At 37.0% G+C, this 15,468-nt stretch overlaps 1 long non-coding RNA gene across 1 annotated transcript; it reads right to left on the reverse strand.

The window, feature by feature from the left end:
* Positions 1-261: 261 nt before the first annotated feature.
* Positions 262-1,336, reverse strand: LOC135946184 (uncharacterized). The gene is made up of 3 exons (XR_010575495.1): positions 956-1,336; positions 807-897; positions 262-752 (listed from the first exon to the last, which is right to left on the reverse strand). It is a non-coding gene; the product is annotated as an uncharacterized LOC135946184 (long non-coding RNA).
* Between the last annotated feature and the right edge of the window lie 14,132 nt (positions 1,337-15,468).

Below are 15,468 nucleotides of genomic sequence, written 5' to 3' on the forward strand. Positions count from 1 at the left end.
GGTCTTTTATAGAAACGCATAAAACTTGCAAAAACCAACCATAAAAACAGTTTTTTGCAAATCCTAAGGGGTTTTTTCCAGAAAAGTGCTGTTTTGAGATCTCTGGTTGCGAGTTACATAAACTAACACGAATAACAGAGCACATAATCGAAGTAATTTGTGTGTAAAACACATCCATGAAACAGAAAGGCGCGAAAATTTTTAATTTAGGGCAAGTGAAATTGAAAAAATGATTTAAGCTGGCTGAGCTGATAAAAAAAATGTCAGTGGCTGGCTGGTGTGGCGCAGCTAGTTTAGATATCTACTCGCAATGCTTGCATTGGTTAACTTCTCGGTTTAGTTTGTGCCTCGACTCTCGAGTTGACGTGGAGAATCATTTCCAACTTGGATTTGAAGTGATTTTTGCAGCCAAAACGCGGGCACGCCAACGGAAATTCCGGATGCAGGAAACTCACATGAAGCCTCTACGTTATCAATGAGGGAAAAATATTGATGTTTTCTCCAAATTCGCATTAATTTGTTACGTTTCTTTTGAAAATCCTGCTGCATGTGCTGCTCTTTTTCCTCCTCACTGTGAAAGAATGTCGTGCAGCCAAAAATTCCGCATTTGATGGCTTCTTTGTGCATCACTTTGACGTGATCCAGCAGTAAAACGCACTCCACTGAAGTAATTTCTCTTCCTAGGGATTTTCTTGTGTATTTGGCCAGATCAACCTCTTCCAACTGCGCCCAACACTGCTCAACATGCCCACCTGCAAAATTTAAACAATAGAAATCACAGTAGTGATTATTTTAATTAAAAATACCAAATTTCCTGAAGAATCCTCCTGGAGCACCTTAGCGTTTTCATCCAAATCTAAATTTTTCGGCCGCCAAGCAACAGACTCATCTCCAAACCTGTAAAACACGCGTAAAATCAAAATCAAAATTTTAAACTCGCGAATAGATATCATACTTGGCCTGCCAGATGCAAAAATAGCAGATTTAATCGTCTTTTGCGACCACCTCCGGCAAATTTTCGTCTCTTCCTGTCAGGTTCATGACTCATGACCTTCATGGCCAATTTCCTCAGCCTGACCCTGTCCACCTGCGATGCGAGGACAGCCGTCCGACGTCGGTCGGACACAGCGTCATTATTTGAATGGGAGTGTTTACTTCTCTGACTCGCTGCTGCATCCCTTGACTCCTTTAGTGACACCCTATCCAAGTTCAAGAAAATCTTTCTCCAAAAGGTTCTTTCGTTAATTTTCAATGCACAGATGTTCTTCTTGGGTTGGCAGAAGTAAACAAACAAAATTTCTTCACGCAGTTCTGGCTCATAGCATGGTCCTGTGAAGCAAGCGTGGCCATTCACATTCAGCTGTTATCAATATCAACAAATCCGCCCACATTCGCGGTGGAGAGGGCGACGAGGAGAAGGAAACTCGAAGCTGGATTAACTGAATTGCTTAGCTTTTTTAAATTTTTATTACTTTAAAATTAAAACTAATACTTAGTTATTATGTTAATGATGTCAGATAGTCTTAGATTTATGCTTTAATACGTAAAAATTTGTGTTGTATTATTGACTCCTTGTCTTTACATTCCCGTGTTTCTAAAAGCAACCAATCAGCGTTCAGCACTTGTTGATTGCTGTGATCTGATTGGCTTACTCGAGATTTTTATTAAGCATTTTTTATTCGTCAGCGCCGGGGAAATGTTGTACACACGAATGTACAAATGTCAATAATGCTCAACTGGCCAAAATAGTTTTATTTATACGACTTTGATTCTACTGAAGGTACTTATCTGGCTAAATTGGGTTTTTTACCATCTCTCTGTCTGAAAATTGGTCTTTCAGGCTATCTGCATAGAAGATGTTGCGTGGTGAACTCGAACGTGATCGCTGATCGCTCGCATCCAGGGTCCAGGGTCCAGGACTGCTGCATTGATTGTGAGTCATGTTGCTCATTGAACAACTGGACTTGGGCCTCCTTCCGGGATCCGGGACTCAATAATGTATGATTGTGTCATGTAAGCACTTTTCAATGTTTTCAACTACATATTTTCCAAATTTTCTGCATTGAAAACAGTACATACATAGATCTCATAATTGTTAGGCAGTTTAAATATGTACATAATATAAAAATTGGAAATGAATGATTTAAATTTTTTTTATTTTTAATTTGGCTCAATTAATCTAAAAGTAGTAAGGAATATAACGAATGTTGTATTAATTTTGTAGCACTGACGATTCAAAATGGCAAGGAAAAGGCGCTGCGACAACTGTGCCTGCTGCTGCCGCTGGTTGAACGGCATGTCCTGCAAGCCTTGTTCGACTTCCTGGGACAGGAGGCGGACAGAAGGGAATACAACAAGATGACAATCAACAATGTAGCCCCGAATTTGTTCCCTCCAACGTGGCTGCAGAAATTGCCGCTACCGGCGACCAAGAAGGTCACCGTAACCAACAGGTGAGGCCCTATTTGAAGGGTAAATAATAACAATAGATTGATTGTGCTTCAAAAAATTAATTAAATAATAATTAATCCTTTATTTAAAATTTACTAGATTTTTAGAGATCTCTATTCTTTTTGCTTTTTTCACTAAAAAATGACCCATTTTCATAAACTCGCATCCTGTTTAGTGAATAGTGTGTAAAATGCCTATCTGCCCAGAAGATGTTGCGTGGTGAACTCGAACGAGATCGCCCATCGCGTCCGGGACTGCTGCATCTTGATTGTGAGTCAAGTTGCTCGTTGGACAGCCTCCTGCTTCCCGGATCCGAGACTCAATAATGTAATGATTGTGTCACGTAAGCACTTTTATATGTTTTAAAACAATATAGATCCCTAAAGTAGTTTGAATACATAATTTACGATTGAGTTTTAAATTGAGAAAAACACTAAATTTTACCTACTTTGCATAAAACATTACTTATTTTTTTAAGTCCCTGTCATTTTCAGATCAAATTTTATAAGTGGATGATGGATAAGAATTAAAACTGGTTGAAAATTTGCAGCAGCCTAAGATTAGAGGAAATCCTTTTGATACTGCGGACTAAATTTACTGCGCAGAAGAATATTCATGCAAATTATTTAATTTCTCTTTAAAAATGAATACTAATGTCATAAAAAAATCTCAATTCTTTATATTAAAGATTAATTTTTAATTAGGTTGATCTAAGTGAAGCAGAGATGTAAATTATATCAAATATAAAATATTCCTAAATTTTTAATAGAATTGAGAAACAGGAATTAAATAAAACAAACGAATCATTAAGTTTTAAAGAGGAAATTAATGATTTTAATAATTTCAATCACGAGCGTTTCATAGCAAAAGTGAAGTTCTGCGTGGAATGTCGTAGAAGTCTCTCACAAAAATTGTTAACCTAATTATAGATTCGTCTGTTGTTAACAAACGAGAAGGTCGTCTCGAGCTCCGGCCTCGGCATCCTCACTTCCATCAGGTTTGGCGCCTTGGTGCAGATGAATCGAGCCAAATCAATCATGGCTGGCGTGTGTTCGTCCACAACTGAAGAAGACTGAGTCTCCACTGCAACAGAAAATTTAAATCCTCTATTAATTACACAAATCCTTAGAATAAATTAAGATATTTATTTTCCCAGCCATATATTTCATTACCAAAATTAAATTATATAAACACAACCAAAATTCGATCTGGCTTTATTTAAAAAGCTGATGCAGATAAATAATTTCAACAGCAGGAAGTAAATTATTAAAAATTCAGCTTACACTTTAAAGATTTCAGTTGAGGAGCAACAGGAAGGCTTGTCTTGCCCAGCGCCGTGATGACCCCTCGCAGCCTTACTTGCGCCAGGCTAAAGAAGCAGATCAAAAGTTTTTGCAAGTTGGGGATGGTCAGCAAAGTGAAAAGGCCAGCGTAAAACTTGGCGTGGTGCGAGAAACCCCAGTGCAGCTCCGTCAAACTCTCCGGCGGCACCGTGGAGAAAGGGTTGAAGGTCTTGAGAGATGCGAGACGAGGGCAGTGCGTGAAGACCTCATCCGCCAGAATGTTCTGCTGAATCTCGCACGCGAGCGACTTCAATTTGGGCCCAAACTTCTCGAGCATTTTGGCCATCATGCTCTTGGAGGGGCGGCCGGAGAAGAAGAGCTCCTCGACGTTCTTCAAGTGCAGCAGCGGCTCCAAATCTTCGTCATTTTGCAAATTGCCCACGCAGAGAGACCGGACGTTCTCGGAGTGCCATTCGACTTGTCTCGGGTGCATCCGGCGGTGGACGATGAGGTTCTTGAGGCTGCTTGTTCCTCGCAAACCAGAGGCGACGTCGTGGTGCAACACGTGACAGTATTTAACCACGTTCTGCGATGATTTGCTCCCTATTACCTCCAATGAGGGAAATAACACGACGCAGATGCGACTATACGGCTCACAAGGGTCGGGAAGTACCACGAACAGGTTCGGCTGGTTCTGCTCCGTCGTCCGACACGTTTTTTCCATTTTCACATCGAAAATAAAGTTTTTAAGGTCCTTCAGCCGCTGCAGGCCGGCCACGAATGTCTCCATTGGGAACATGGGCTGCAGATTGCACTCGAGAGAGACTAGTTGGGCCATTTTTGAGGAAACACGATAAAAGTCTTCACTCTCAAACACGAAGCCGGGCAGACTCAGCTTTTTCAGGCTGGTGAATTTGAGCAGTGTGTCGAAAAAAGGTCGTAGCTGCTCGTTTTCCGCCGTCAACTGGAAGCTCGTCAAAGAATGGCAGCTTTTCTCCTGCAGCTTGTCGAAGGCTTCTTTCAAAACCCCGTTGTCTGTGCAGTTGGAGCAGTCAAAATTGCTAATCGCCAGGACGTAACCGTGGTGAGCGTATTTCCCACAGCGGTTGGCAGCAGCGATTTTTTCATGCAGTTCATCGCGAAGATCTTGGGGAAGCGCACCAAAAGCCTTCAAAACGTGAGGAGTCGATGCGTTCATTATCGTTTCTTCTGCTAAACTGTCCAGAAAGGTTTCTCTGTCCGAGAAACGCCGCGCTATTTCAGTTTCAGTTAGTGGAAAAGCCGGCATAGCGCACAATTTTTACCGCGTGTTTACGGATCAGAGCTCGCTATTGAACTGGCTAGAAGGATGCGCGAGTCGGGAGAGGAAATTTAAACAACAGGTGAACAGCTAAAAAAGATATACATAGTGAGAATAATAGGTATGCGCGGAAAGGAGCGGATGCGTCAAAAAATGAAATATTTGTGCGCTTTGTACATGCAGAAAGAATTGAGATTTTTGTTGTACGCTGCTACTTGACAAAAAAAAATCGGTTGAACCCTGGCCACGAAAATACTCCACTTTTTCTTGTGTTGATCTATTCATGGGATTCCCTTGGGATGGAACAATATGAGCAGAAGAGTTCGTGGAAGCGGAGCAAAGTTCCAGATTAAAATTCATCTGCCTTCTTTCTATGCGCATTCAGAACAAAATATAATTGTTTGTTTGCTCCGGATTGGTTCAGACAAATACATACTAATATGTTTGAACGACTCAATAACATAATTGTTTGTTAGAAGCAATTTTTGTTTTTTTGTGCCTCTTTTGTTAGTTAAATAATTTTGTTTATTTAATAAATATTCAAAGTCGAACAATTTTTCTGGAATCGAAGGGAAAAACTATTGAATAAGTTAAAAGTGTTTTATATCTATTTATTTATTTACTCTAGAGAACAAAGACCAATAAATTATAATAATTAAAATAACGGCTACTAAAAATACAGCTATAAAAAAATCACACTAACGATATGAGGGAATTAGATATTAATTTTACTGTGATTCTGGCATTCCCTGTCTCTAAATAGATATTTTTAATAAATCGCACAGCGCCTGCTTCAAGCGTGAAATAAAATAGAGTTGATTCGAGTGTAGCAAAAGGGTTTTCGTTGGAAATAGAATAAAAACTACGCATGCGGTGGGTCCACCGCAGCTGTCTTTCGAGTTGGGGGATCTAGAGGTTAAAATAAATAGCGTTTTTTTTCTATATCTGTGCTCTATATTTTTAAGCTCTTTCTATTCTTGCGGCGACAGATTATAATATTTATGCGGCACAAATTCAACAAGTATGTATAATAGGAGATTTTAACGCCCGAGAAAATTTATCTTTTTATTCTTTACTTGACTGACTTTTATTATAGAGTTGATCTTTTTAAGTTTGGGCAAACAAGCATAAAAATTAAGTAATTTTATTAAGAGTACATATAGTCTTCAGAAATATTCTTGTGCCAAGGTAACTTAATCTTTATTACTTTTGATAAAATGCAAGTTGAACTTTTGCAGGTTCCTGGCCTTTTCGCAAATCACTTGATAAAATGCAGGATATATGGAGGGGATCAGCCGAGTAAAATTGGAGCTCAAAGTTAAACTTTTCATTTCCTTTTGTCTACTGTTATTTGAGTTTATTATATAAACAAAAAACACCATTTTGTGTGATTTTTAATGTGTTCAAAGTTCAAAAGTTAAACACTTTTCATGTTCGCTTGGGATGCTCATTAAATTTAAAAAAGAAAATGGGTTATAAAATATTATCCAAATGGAAAAACTTGAAATTAAATATGTCAGGTTCTGATTATCAGAATTGCAAAAACCACCATTAAACCGTTTCCAGCGCCGCTCACTGTGCATCTTTTAAGCTGTATGTCAACTTTGGGGTTGAAACAAAACACCCCTAAACCCTTCAGCTACTCAGAGGAGGTGGAGACGAGTTCAACGGTGGTCAGTTTTTGCAATTCTGAGGCTTAAAACGCGAGACTTGGAGGTACAAAGAAACCAAAAAACCGAAATATTTAAGGAATTGTTTAAATTTCGTTATTTTTGAAACGTCCTAACCATTAGAATTGCAAAAAATAACCACCAGTAGACTCGTCTCGACGGCCACTAGGCAGCTAAAGGGTTTAAGGGGTGCCCTTCAACCCCAATGCTACAATTTTGATAATAAAAATGTTATCATGCTTCCTCTGTGAGTTTAAAAATATTTTATCCTAAAAACTCTTATATATTAACACAAAATGCCTCGTCCCAAAAACATTTTTTTTAAATTAAATGCAAATTATATAAAAATCCAGAGGTGTAAAATGTTTTACTTTTTCGAGAGAGTTATAAAGTATAGAAATTTTAGGTGTGGATGGTAAGCACCCCTAAACCCTTTAGTTAGTTAAAGGAGGTCAAGACGAGTTCAACGGCGGGCATTTTTTGCAATTCTAGTGGTTCGAACCCGAGATTTCGAGATGCGAAAATGACGAAATTTGAAAATTCCCTATTTTTTCGACTTTTAGAGTAAGGAATGTCTTGAAAAAATCCATCTTTATGAAATTTACTGCAAAGTACATGGAAACATCCACAGCATCATTTTTGCAATGGTAATCGCAGCTTTTAAAATAGTACCCGGCTGCTGGCTGGCGCGACTCGGCGCGGCTTGCTCAGACCTCTATACGCGCAATACAGTTTTTCTCGCCTTCCTTGTCTTATAAACTCATAAGTTGCCGAAAATTACACCCGATATTGAAAGCATTTATTTAATAAAAATGCGCTAAAACACCATTCGGCAGGCTGTCAGGCCGAATTTGTCTTCAGAAATATTCTTTTGTCAAACAAATTTGTACAAAAGCCAGCAATGCATATTATTCTTAAATGTTAGCCTATTTAGTTTTAAATGTATGCTATTGTAATTATAAAGAGTATCCAATTAAATCTATTTCCACCTTTAAATTAATTTAAGAAGGTTAATAACAAACAAAATATTTTAAACTAATCGTTGCTTCTCGTGTCAGCCACAGAATTGCGCAGCTTTGAACAATCCTTAGGGAGTATAAATTAAGGCATAACACAGCACGCGCGCGCGCCTCTTCTTCTCTGAAAGATGTTTCAAAAGGATAATCAAAGGGGGTCGAAAAAATCACATTTTCCCGGGCGTTAACCTCTCTCATTGAGTTATGTGGCTTCTGGGGAGAATAATCTCTCCCAGGGGACTGGGGAGATTGAAGGCGTGAAAGAAAATAGGACACGCGGTGGATACATTCCGGCGGCGCGTTTGTTCGTTTGTTCGGAATCAGTTCATGGGATTGCATTCCACCCGAAATACCACCTCTAGATGGAATTTTAACATTAGTCATTTTGTAAGAAAATTGTGGCATAGCGTCCAGCGTAGCTGATGGCAAAGATGGCAAAAGCAATTATATATTTCATATTTTCAAGTTTGCCTCTTTTACGTAAGAGCAATAATTCCCAGACCAACCATTGTACCAAAAGTTGCCTTATTTTATTTCAAATTATTAATTTGAGGATTAAATAATTAAATGCAACAGTTTTTGCGGCTCAAAGGGTGGTGCAGATAATTATTTTTACTGTGACTTCAACACCCCTGTTCCAATATTTTATTTTTTAAGAAATGGACCCGTCAAAGAGCTTAAATAAATATAGTTCGAGACCACCAAGAAGCTACAGAAGTAGCCTCTACAGCTCATTCATTCTGTATCACAATAACAAACCGTGTTTGCTCTTGACGCGAGTTGTTATTGATGCAACCCAAAAAGTTTAAAAGCAGCTTGGGAGATATTTTAGCAGTTTTGGGATTACTACCCTGGTGGCTATATACTCCAATTTTTTCAAAATGACACAATAATCGCTTTTTATGGGAGATAATCGAAAAATAGTCGGTTTTGAAAAACTTTCAAATTGCTTAAAAATCGATGATTCGTATGTAAACTCATTTGATAGTCCGGACATCATATAGAGGCAAAAGAAAAACTCCCTTTCAGTTTTCTAAAATTTACCCAGAAATATTGAATTAATACCGTTTTTTAAAAATTCTGAAACGGGTCGCACTCCACCCCATTTTATAAAAATAAGAATATATATTTTCGCGCATTGAAATCTCCAATAAACTTGTTGAATTTGTGCCGCGTAAATATATAAAACCTGTCGCCGCTAAAAAAGAAAGAGCATAAAATTATTTTTCGCGGTATTTTTCTATAGAAAAATGGAAAAATAAACAACCTAACTTAGAATTTTTTATTTGTCACCAAGAAGAATATAAATATTAACAAAAAATTAAAAAAATAATTCATAAACACACGTTAAACTTTGAATGCAGGAAATAAAAATATGAATATACATTTTTACAAGGAATTTTATTAGCTAAAATGCAAATCAAAATGTTTTGTACAAACTAAACAGACTTCGACGCGAGAGCACGAATCATTCAGGTACAGAGGTGCGCGGCCTGCGAGGCAACTATCCGCTGCACATCTGCCGCTCCACCGCCTACACGCACTCAACTTTGCGCCTGGAAGTTTAACTCCGCTCGCTGAAGCCGCCGTAATGAGCGAAACGGGCTGAGATTTATCCATAATCGCATACATTAAATGCATTCTCGTCGCTCAATTCAATAATAATACCTAAATAAATCCGAGGCAGAGGCGAGAAAGTTATTTATATGGCTGTAATCTGCTGTTCTGTGTCACTGTACGCCCTTGGCGCCTGCAAATATAAGTCGATATATATTTAATGAAACGGAAGTTCCGACTGCTTTTAGATGGTTTTATATTCTGCTTTGATCAATTGGCATCCCCTTATATAAAAAACAACACGTCTTCGTGCTTATTAAATTGCTCTTTCAAATAAAGTGAGAACTTTCAATCATCCAAATTTCCAGCCTTAATCATTTAGCAGCACAGATAGATATCGAAAAAACGTGATTTATTTCAACCCCTACATCCCCACCTGCTCAAATATCGATCTGCCGTAATGACATTCCTGAAATTCCTTGACCATTGAAAATATAGCATGCAAGCCCCCCGGATGAATTAGTTTTCGGATACAAATAACATAAATTCTTGACGGTATGTACTATACCGCGGATGCTTTGTATTTTTCATAAGGGTAAGGATTCCTAAAAAAAAACAGTGGGTGGCCGGGGCCTCGGTACGCATAGCTTTAATTCTAACGACCACTCCTTACCTGCAGGGTGAAACCTACGGAATTTCTAAATATCCCTATTTTTGGTAATCAAGAATCATTAAGATGTGTTAATATTAAAAAAACATGTTTTTGTGGGGAAAAAATGCCCAAATTTTCAGAAAAACCGGCAAAAAGATAGTTTTGTGCAATGAAGTTTGTTTTTCCGAACAAATGCGAGTTTTTGCCATGCATGCAGTTACACCCAAGTTGACGTAGTTGCAACTTTTGAATTATGCAGTCTTGAAAGGCACATGAGCCGGCTGCTACCTCGGATTCAAGTGCTGGGGCTTTTGCTTCAATTGCATAGGAAGCGAGATGCTAAAAAACCTTCTGATGAAAATGTTCGTGAGGGCTGTGAATTTTAGACGATTATTTTCGGGAAAATAGTCGACTATATTTCGGCGGGTTTTCGGATAAATTTAGATTTTAGTCGATTTTTTAAATTTAGACGGTTTTAGACACTTTTTTTGTATTACTATTTTTATTTTCTTGCAAAAGTGTTTTTACTTTGAACTTTTTAGCGCCGCTCGCAGAAAAATAGCAAATTTTCAAATATATTTACATCAAATATCGGGCTCTAATTTTTAGAATTGCAAAAACTGCCGCCTAGGTTTAGATAAAACAATATAACATTCTTTCTTGTTGTCAATATAATTAATTTCATCACAAACAAAATTTGGAGTAAAATTATTAATGGAACGCCTTGATTTCTTCAAAAATTGTCTTATGTACGCTTTTCTTTTATTTTGGAAATGGAATATAATTTAATTTGTTATCAATTGTATTTTTTTCTAATTAAAGGGTTTATGGAAGGAGAGTAAAACAACATTCTTAATTTCATATTATTACAAATATATTACAAAAATGAGTTACAATTAAAAGAATCACACAGCTGGAAATCTCAATATCGATGCGATGACGAACCACTGGGATATGACTTAAAAGAATTGTTGTTTGAACCATTCTGGTTCGAACCATTCTGGTTTGAACCATTCTGGTTCAAATTTAAATTCTTTAGCCGATCCGAGAGGGAAGAATCATGTTGACTCTGCTGGACCTTCTTGAAGTTCCTGTGGGTCAACTTCGGGTCATCGACCAAACAGAAGGAATTTGGTCTTTGCGCCCGAAGCTGTTTCCCAGCCTCGATCTGCTCTTTTGATGGGTTTTTCAAGAGCTCTGACATCGGCCGGACGTAATTCATGTTTTTCTGTGAACAGAGAAATAATTGATTATAATTTAATTTGAATACATAAATTTTAATTAGGGTAGATCGAATCTGAGGCAAAAGCATTATTTTCAGGATTGCGTGTTTCCAACAGGCGTAAAAAATGCTTCAATAATAAATTACTCGCAAGTATTAAGCGACGTGCAGTGTATGCAACTGGCTTGGCACCTTTGCACCGAGAAAGCTTCACTTTAACTCTCTCGAAGCAAGTTTATAGATTTGAGGGGGTTTTATTGATGAATTATTTTGATAATTTCCATTTTTTACAAACTGTTTTGGAAATGTAAGGCCGTGATCTTGTGCTTAACACGAATTATTTAAAACCAACAAGCGATTTAACTTGATTATCTGAATTTAAATTTTGTAAGGGAAATCTTTTTTTTCGTAAATTTAAATATAATCTTTTTTTGAGGTGTTTCCTCTGCAAGAAACACCCAAATGGGACATAATTATTATAAAGGATATAGTACACATACCTTAATATATTTGATGAATGGCAAACGAAAAGATTGGCTGAGTCAGAGGACTAAGCGACGATGAGTGCTGTAGGAGTTGTGTGCAGTTCAAGAGATTTATGCTCTCTCTTTTTTCTCCCTGGCATTAAATAGCCTGGGTTTCTCCCTTGTCTCTTCCTCCTGGTAACCGCCCCTAGCCTACTCAGCCACACCCACACAACCCCCTCCACCCCGAAACCCCCAAAAGTAGGCGTAAAAAGCGCTACTTTTTACTGATTTTTTATTAATAAATGGAATTAATTTTTTTGCATTGAATTAAATCTTCCTATGGTGCGGAGGGTGGTTTTGACCATCTGCCACGACTTAATTTTGCATCGCCCACCAGCGACTGATCGGGATTGGCGGTTTTTACCCTTTTTTTTTCTCTTGCTCAACGGGCAAAATCATTCAAGGCCCAAACTCAACTCGGGGCAATCACTGGCTTTTTTATGCTTGGTAATTTTAATGTTTGCCCACCTTAAAAAGATCAATTTAAACCACTGGTAAAACAAATTTTGTCTAGTAAATAATAAAAAAATAAACTTTCTTGCTCCTTAAAATCTCCATTCCATTTGTGCGGAATAAATATAACAAATTAAAGAGGAATGATAGTGAATTTCCCCGCAAAATCCTTTAAAGAGGAATGATACTGGAAAAGCCTGGAAAATGCTTGTTGCGAATGCATAAACTCGTCCCTTAGGATTCAGTTAAAGCCTAAATTGACCTAAGGAGCGCTGTAATTTTTTGAGGAAATTGGCTGGAAAGTTTCCGTGCTTTTCAAAATGTAATGGCTGTCTCCTTACTTGAAATCCGATTTAATTTCATAACCAAGAGTTTCCCCAATAAGTGGCAAACACAATTGGACAGATCTCGACGAGAGGAATCGGAATATGCCAAGAAAATATGTTCAAGCACTCTAAATTTTGGAGAAAATTGGCAAAATTTGAATTTTTACTGTATAGGAAGGTTCTTTTTTACTATTGAAAATTGTTGAACAAATTTTTTATCGATCAATTGTTTATGGCATCCAACAATTTAAATACTTTTCAATTGTTGCCCAGTATCATTCCACTTTAATGGACATATTCTCTGTTAATATGTACAAGACAGGCTACATTTAAGAGTATTTTGCATTGTTGGCTTTTACAGAAAGTTGTTTGGAACTAAAATATTTTTTTTATTTAGGTAATTGATGAAATAAAATAACAAACCTGCTTCATAATTTTCAGATGATTTTATTGTTTGCCCACCTGAAAAAGAACAATTAAAATAAAACGCTTGTGAAACAAATTCGGTCGGAAAAATAATAAAAAGATAATCATCTCGATCGTTAAAATCTGCATTTCATTTGTGCAGCATAATAACCCGGTACATTAAAAAAATATTCAATCTGAATAGAGAAAAATTAATTATTTTATTTAATTATATTTATCACTTGCTCAACGGGCAAAATCATTCAAGGCCCAAACTCAACTCGGGGCAATCACTGGCTTTTTTATGCTTGGTAATTTTAATGTTTGCCCACCTTAAAAAGATCAATTTAAACCACTGGTAAAACAAATTTTGTCTAGTAAATAATAAAAAAAATAAACTTTCTTGCTCCTTAAAATCTCCATTCCATTTGTGCGGAATAAATATAACAAATTAAAGAGGAATGATAGTGAATTTCCCCGCAAAATCCTTTAAAGAGGAATGATACTGCAAAAGCCTGGAAAATGCTTGCTGCCAATGCATAAACTCGTCCCTTAGGATTCAGTTAAAGCCTAAATTGACCTAAGAAGCACTGTAATTTTTTGTGAAAATTGGATGGAAAGTTAGCGTGCTTTTCAAATGGCAATGGCTGTCTCCTTACTTGAAATCCGATTTAATTGAAAAACCAAGAGTGAGATAAGTGGCATACACCGTTGGACAGATCTCGACGAGAGGAATCGGAATATTCCAAGAAAATATGTTCAAGCACTCGAAATTAAGGAGAAAATTGGCAAAATTTGAATTTTTACTGTAGGAAGGTTTTTCTTATTATTGCAAATTGTTGAACAAATTATTTATCGATCAATTGTTTATGGCATCCAGCAATTTAAATAATTTTCAATTTCCTCTTTTACAGACAATACAGATTGGGTCCTAAAAATCATGTACAGTTAAAAAAATACATAGGCAGCACTGTAAATTTTCGAGAAAATCGGCCTCAAACTTTTAGCATCGTTTTAAATGGAGAATTTTCAACGGAATTTTGCAATGGCGATTTTCACTGAAATTCCGCATTTCCCAACAAAAAGACTCTGGCTCTCAGATAAATCTTTGATGAGAGGATTTCAAATCCAAATCATATAAGAAAACATTGTAAATTTTGGCGAAAAAATTGGCAAAACAATCTGATTAGTCAGCGCCCAGTGCTGCTGGCCAAAAGAGGGGGGCGTTTCACGCCGTCGCCTCTGGTTGCATTACAGAAGGTGGCCGGCGCGAAACTCAATTATCATTTTAATTACGTTTTCATTATCTGAAAAGTTTGAAATTTACGCACGTGGTAACCAATGAATGTGTCCTTGAAAATCAATAAAATTCATTTATATTACACGCAGTCTTTGATAAGGGTCCGAGTTTGTCTTTGAAAAAAATTATTAAAATGCCAAATATATTTTTACTGAAATGATTCTTGCATAAATTAACTTAATTACGGGTATTTTTACTGTTCCCAAAAATTTAAAGGTTCTTTAACGGCCAGCTGAAATTCTCGTACGATATTTTGTGCGAAAATAGCAAATTTGAGAAAATTTTGCTGAGTAAGGAAAAACTGAAAATTTAATCAGCTTTCTTAATCTAGGCTGTATTTAACGCTGCTATGAACTGGTGAATTTTAATGAAGACAAACACAGACCCCTTTTGAAAATCTGCAATTTTTGAAAAAAATAAAAATTATTTCATGACTCAAAAGCTCTATTTTTTATTTTTTTCTCTATTAAATTTGCATAATTTTTCTCACCCCATGGGCAATTAATTTCCTAGCATTTCGAGTTACTATAATAGGCCTGCAGAACCATAAAAAGACTATTATTTGTAACAACTACCATTTGACACCTCTGACAGGGGGCATCCGATCAGTAATAGCAGATTCCTCAGTGAGAGCAGCTCAAATACCTCACACGCTGTTTTTAAAACTCCTGCGTTATTTTGATATGAATGATGACAGCATGATGTGATGAATGGGCTCTCTCTCCTTTTAGTTAGCAACGGGGGTTGTCAAACATAATAACAACCCTATTGAGCACACTAACTTGCTCCACACTGCACGAACTTTTTCACGCGCGTTTCTATTTCATGGAAAAATATATAGGGACAGGGGGTGTTGAAATCACAGAAAAATTATTATTTAATTTACCGCATACTATCGTAAGAGAGTGACTTTTGTTAATATTTGTATTTTTGTGTGTCCATTTTAACTATTTTAATTTATTTTGGTCCTTTGTCTATGCGAGTCGATCTGAATAGAGAATAAATAATTAGATATAAAACTCTTTCAACAGTTGCAATGGGTTTTCCCGTCAATTTCCGGAAATTTCTCGAATTTGGTGATAAATTAAGTAATGAATAGCGCCTCTGCTCGACGGGCTGCGTTGCTGTTTTCTTTTTCGTGTGCGGAGGTCCGGCTGAGGCGTTAAATAAACACGCGCATTATTTTCTCTCACAGAGACCGGTTGAGAATCCGGGAGGTTTAAATAGCATTTCCGGGGTCACAGGAAGAAGAAAAGAGATCACAAAAGGATTTTTTTTTACTGGAAAAAAACATTCTCCTCTGTCG

This window comes from Cloeon dipterum, chromosome X (assembly GCF_949628265.1).
Source record: "Cloeon dipterum chromosome X, ieCloDipt1.1, whole genome shotgun sequence".
Taxonomy (NCBI): Eukaryota; Metazoa; Arthropoda; class Insecta; order Ephemeroptera; family Baetidae; genus Cloeon; species Cloeon dipterum.